Genomic DNA, 6009 nt, shown 5'->3' with positions numbered 1-6009 from the left:
CTCGACAGCTGAAAATCAAATATCCAGTACTTTTAGAAAATATACAACAGAAATCAGAAAGGTAAATTGGTACAAGAGAAACAATACTAAAACTAATTTTCCTTTTTTTTTTTTTTTTTTCTTCAAGTTTTGAAATGTTTCCAGAAGTTTTGCCACAGGAAAATTTTGCAGCAGGAATGCTAATCAATGACCTATGCTATTAATTAAAAAAAAAAAAAAAAAAAAAGGCCACTTCTCCTAAAGGATTTGGTAAAGAGAATTTTCTGTGTGAGCAAGACAAAGATTGCCAGTGAGAGCCTCCAAAACTTCTTGTTTCAGTCACTCACTGAAAAGCTTGGCCACCAAGCTTTTGCAGGATTACATCCTGTCCAAGATCAGAAGATAGCAGTGAGACAAAATATGGTCAAAAATTTTACTCAAGATCTTGCAAGTCCTTTATACATGAGTTAACACCAACTACTGAAATCAGTGATTGAGGTTGTAAGTACACACTAAAAAATCCAGGTCTGTCCCACTATCTTGGAAAGTTTGTTTGTTTGTTTGTTTGTTTTTAATAGAGTTATTGAAATGTATTTGGGGTCAAAAAAGTAATACTTCATATTTGAAATTACTTGAAGAGCTCTTGACTGTCAGGATTACTAACAGCTGATTTTGGCTTGTTAAAAAAAACCACCACCACCACTACTGACTGAAAAACATCTTTTCAGTATCTGACAAAATGTACAGAAAGCCAAAGTCAATTGCGCCCACTCATCTTTTTTCCAGAGATATGAAGCTCTACATCAAAATTAACGAATAGGCTTATTTCTGATGTATGTGAAAGTTTAATACAAAATTATGTTTACCACTAATTCTCCAGGAGCTACATTACATGTCTTTACTATTCTAAGAGCCTCCTGGACTGTAATTTCTCCATCAGTAGTTCACATATTCCTTTGATGTTAAAAGATGTAAGCGATGTTGCTTTTAGAACTAAGAAATGAAAAGGGATGTCAGCTGTACTTAAAATGTAGAGAATTTGAATCAATTCCCCAGAAGACTTACTTAGCCGGGGCTGGTATATCTTTCCCCTAGCTAATTTTGAACTTCTCTTGAAACAGGCATGATTCATATGACACAGAGTTGAAAGCTTTTGGGGAAAAAAAACATCAATCCCTAAAACAGTCAGATCCTCTTGGGACAGTTCAACACTTTAAAAAAAAAATACAAAAGCTTACCTCTTATCTCCTTACCAAAATATTATCCAGTGGGCAAAATCTTTCAAGTTTCACAGTGTGTGTCTTCATGGGGATTCATTTTTGGCATGCACCTTCAGTACAGTTGCTTGATCCAAATCATTGTAAGTACAGCCACCTTTCAGATGCTACTTCCATACCTAAGATACACTTGTTCAAACACTAAAACCAATGTGCTAAATCCAAAGATGTTTCAATTCAAAATACTTCCATGGAATTGGCATCTTAAATTTGAAAACAAACATCAGTCAGGAAGTACATGTGCTCCACTAACTGATTTTAAAAAGTCACAACAACAAAAACGCTAGATTCTGTGCTGTGTTAGGATTTTACTGAACAAATAGCTCTTGCTGTACTTGTTATAATTTTATATACAAAAAATGATGGAAAAATAAAGCTTTAATTAATGGTTTTACAGAACATGTTACAATTAATCATGGAATAGGATGTTCCAAGGTATTCAATACCAAGCTCACAAGTCATCGGGCACTTAAATTGTAACATGCTCTTCTCATCTTTGCAATTACAAATAATTTTTGAGATGCCCCAGTCTTCAGCAGTGTGTAGCTTTCACCCACTTTGAATCCATCTATGAACAAGTGTATCAGTACTGAAATCCTGGTGGTCTTCTTTAGGGACAACGTTTAACATCACCTCAGACATTTATTACATGATAATTTACCAAATGGAAAAAAAAATCTCAAGTAATTTATTTTAGGTAAATTTCTTTTAGGTAACTTAAAAACATTTAGTTAAGGACAACACACATGTAAATTATATTTTCCCCAAACAATGAGTTGATGCTAACATGCAAAATAATGTCACTTGAACAATTTAACTAGGGTAACTTTTTTAAAGCATAGCTAGAACATTTTTTCTCGACTATTCAAGTTCCGTTTTCAGGGGATACTGCAGTTATGCAACATGTGAACAGTTAACATTCTCAAGACTACTTTAAAATAAAATGTAATCATACTAATTATTATTTACTTTTTGGTACTTAATCATTTTAGTTATATTTCATCGAACAAACAAACAAAAAGTATAATGTATGAGTGACTATACTTTGTGAATTATTTCTAAATATTTTCTATTTGTCCCCCTGTACTCAGCTCTGGTGAGGCCGCACCTCGAGTACTGCGTTCAGTTTTGGGCCCCTCACTACAAGAAGGACATGGAGGTGCTTGAGCAAGTCCAGAGAAGGGCTACGAAGCTGGTGAAGGGTCTGGAAAGGTCTGGAGAACAACTCTTACGAGGAGCGGCTGAGGGAGCTGGGACTGTTCAGCCTGGAGAAGAGGAGGCTCAGGGGCGACCTTATTGCACTCTACAGGTACCTGAAAGGAGGCTGTAGCGAGGTGGGGGTTGGTCTATTCTCCCACGTGCCTGGTGACAGGACGAGGGGGAATGGGCTAAAGTTGCGCCAGGGGAGGTTTAGGTTGGATATTAGGAAAAACTTCTTTAGTGAAAGGGTTGTTAGTCACTGGAATAGGCTGCCCAGGGAAATGGTTGAGTCACCATCCCTGGAAGTCTTTAAAAGACATTTAGATGTAGAGCTTAGGGATATGGTTTAGTGGAAGATTTGTTAGCATTAGGTCAGAGGTTGGACTCGGTGATCTTGGAGGTCTCTTCCAACCTAGACTATTCTGCGATTCTGTAATGTGCCTCTAAAAAACAAAAACAAAAACAAAACAAAACAAAACAAAAAAACTGAAACAAAACCACCCCCATTTCACAACAAAGTTTCAAAATCTGAGCTAAATCCATCTGAAACTTCACAATTAAGTTACCAAAACATTAGCAAGAACAGAGTTTTGGAAAGATGTAAGAATGTGACTATATGACTGCATTTTGAAATTTGGCATATTAAAGCCTTTACTTCCCTTGTTGCAAGCTAATTCATTTTTATACCCCTCTTCGCCTTTTTTTTCCCCTTTAGATCGCAGCAGAAATCATATAGTCAAGTAAGATTGAGTGATTACCCATGCTTATTCTAAACAGCAGACAAAAGTTACAGAAAGCCTGGACCAAGATTACAGCAGTTTACAAAATGTAAAACAAGCTTAGCAGATATGTCTCCTTTAGGATAATACACAAGGAGGGTTTCAGGAACTTTAACTACTGTATTGTATCGATAGCTCATTTCAGAGAGTGCAACGTTTTTTCCTCCCTTCCAGAGGTCTGCAAAATAAAGTGGTAAACATATTCTCTTCAATATATAGTTCACTTGCAAAAATATAGTATTTGCATAAATATTAAAACACATGATAAAGCAAAATATTTTTAATTAGCAAACCAATCATAAATAAATCCACCTAAAAATTAAACAGAACGAGAAGCTGTGTTCCTTCTACATGGATTTTTGTTAAGCATGTTATAATAGTCAACTTCACTGTCTAGCTTGGGACTGACATAATTCATCATTGAGCACTCAACAATTCAGCACACTGAGCTGTCTTTTTTTAGTTACGTTTTTACATTTTCTTTACAAATGTAATACTTATGTACATTATATATTTTATTTCCACAATTCATTTACTTTAGTGAAATTCTACAACTTTCAAAGGGAATGAATAGTTTCTTTTAAGAAGAAATTCATATAAACAACCAACATACAGCACTGCCCTTTGACATCTCTGTTAAGAATTTGAATTTTTGAAGGGCTACCATAATAAACGTAAGAAAAAAAGGCTTTACCTAATTGTACTTGCAATAAACAGAGCACCATCCTGCCGCACGTGGATAAACCAATTTAGTTTACTACTGAAAACAGCTTCATCATTCCTAGCACTTTTAGACTGAAATAAATGTGCAAAACTCTTCTGGAAATGTATACATCTCCTCCTTTAGCTGTAAAGTTTCCAAATCAGTGCTGATTACTGTACATTGTGAGGAACAAACATCCACTTTTGTAACTTTCTATATACTTTTCTCAGCCAATGCTTCTATCTGGAGTCCGGATTTTTCTTCTAGTTTACTCCTTGCTCATTTACAAATCTGCTGTTGAATATGAAGTAAGAATTAATAATAAGACAAAGCTGCTTCTCTCCGATCTTCAATTAAATGCGGAAAAAACTCTGTCTTGGCAGGAGTTTCATCTCTGAAAGAATAGATATTTTAGTCATTTAGCAAGAGATACACTGTAAATTAAAGTAGAGGCATAAATTCTAATGAATTGCTTATTGTGTTTTGAAGTCTAGATTCAGCCCCAAGATACTGTAGTACAAATAACCCAAAGTCAAGAAAAAAGCCCCTGGAGTCTGTGATCACTATCAAAAAGGAGCATCTTTTTAACAAGCATAACATGGGAGAAAGGTAGGTGAAATAGCATTTAAAGTATCTTGTAGAAACACAAGAACGGAAGCATAAAAATGATCTAGTGTTTAGATGTAAGCAATTATGCTGATGGCAATGAATTCTGAAAGTGTTATATTAAATCCCGATAAAGATTAAACCCAGAAAAAAATTACATCTGTGTATACAGAATTTGAATGTTCCTTTTTTCCTCATTCAGAATTTACAGACCTCCATTGAAAGGGGTTTTAGATAACAGCACTCTATCAAGAGGAGGATATAGTATTTGGTTTCTTCTGAGCTAGACACCCCCACTTTTCAATGTCAATTAGAAACTGTAAGTACGACTTGCCAATAATCACTCCGTATCTAACAGAAATACTTACTTTATTACTTGAAGAACTGGGCTGAAAGGTCTGTTGTCCCTCAGCCAGGCTATGAAAGACCACGTCCTTTCTGAAGTAAGTGCAACTACCTCAGGGAGTTGTGTCTGGTTGAAGGTAATTGAAATAAATTATCTTTTATTATCAGAACTATTTTAAAGAACAGATCCTCATATTCATGACATGGCCCAATGACAGAATAACCACCATTTCTATTGTGAAATTACCATGTACTTCATATACACATTTTTTCTTCAGCTTAAAATACAATTCTGTAATACCTGTTTTATAGGAAGTAGTACACCTTTATCTTAAACTGCCTTTTAGGTGCAAAAGATTTAACAAAGTGAGCTCATGTAAACAGTAATCTTTTTAAAATGCTGCTTTCACAGTTTTCCTGCTATCTTTCCCTATCAACCACGTTCCTATATGTTGTCTTTTACACCATTGAAAAGATGAATGAAACATGGAGAAACAAAATTTGAATTATAAGCAAAGTTCAATGCAAAGATAAGGGATTATTTGGTTGGGGAATGAGCTTTAAAAAATCCACCATCACAACAGCGCTTGTTTGAGGCATTCACTGAACTAAATACACAAACTCCAGGGTTGATATTATTTAACACAAATCTATAACGGAGTATTTTTTGTGTTACATCCAGTACTGCCTTTGTAGTAAATGAATGGGGAATATAATTTAAAAGCAAAAATGGCAACTTTGTGTTACTTTTTTTCTCTAATTTTTCATTACAATAAATGCTATTTAACATCTCAAAAAAAAAAGCCATCCTTTGTTTATTAAAGTTTTTCCTGAAAACACTGTCAATTAATAATACCACTGGTAGATCAGAGGGAACAATTCTATCTTGCTAATACAAGCAAAATACAAAACCTTGAACAAGCAGTCCAATTTTATAGTAGCATTAAAGCTCACCACTCTTTCTGACCTGTTCTCAGAAGTACTGCTTTTCTTTTGCTTTTTCCCTTTGTATCTGCCTATGTTTCCACAGTGCCTAAAACATTTTTGGTATTATTTGAATAATACCATTCAATTCAGAACTTTTCTAGAGTATCTCAATAGGGTTCATCCTTATCCCCCA

At 34.8% G+C, this 6009-nt stretch overlaps 1 long non-coding RNA gene across 1 annotated transcript in view; it reads right to left on the bottom strand.

The window, feature by feature from the left end:
- Positions 1–4269: 4269 nt before the first annotated feature.
- LOC118157166 overlaps positions 4270–6009 on the bottom strand; it is a 2368-nt gene continuing 628 nt past the window's right edge. The window contains exons 2-3 of the long non-coding RNA XR_004746559.1: positions 4913–5016; positions 4270–4332 (exon numbers count right to left, since the gene is read on the bottom strand). This is a non-coding gene — a long non-coding RNA (uncharacterized LOC118157166). The remainder of the gene's footprint in view (positions 4333–4912; positions 5017–6009) is intronic.

This window comes from Oxyura jamaicensis (assembly GCF_011077185.1).
Source record: "Oxyura jamaicensis isolate SHBP4307 breed ruddy duck chromosome 4 unlocalized genomic scaffold, BPBGC_Ojam_1.0 oxy4_random_OJ94, whole genome shotgun sequence".
Lineage (NCBI taxonomy): Eukaryota > Metazoa > Chordata > Aves > Anseriformes > Anatidae > Oxyura > Oxyura jamaicensis.
This window is presented reverse-complemented; position numbering and strand designations above follow the sequence as displayed.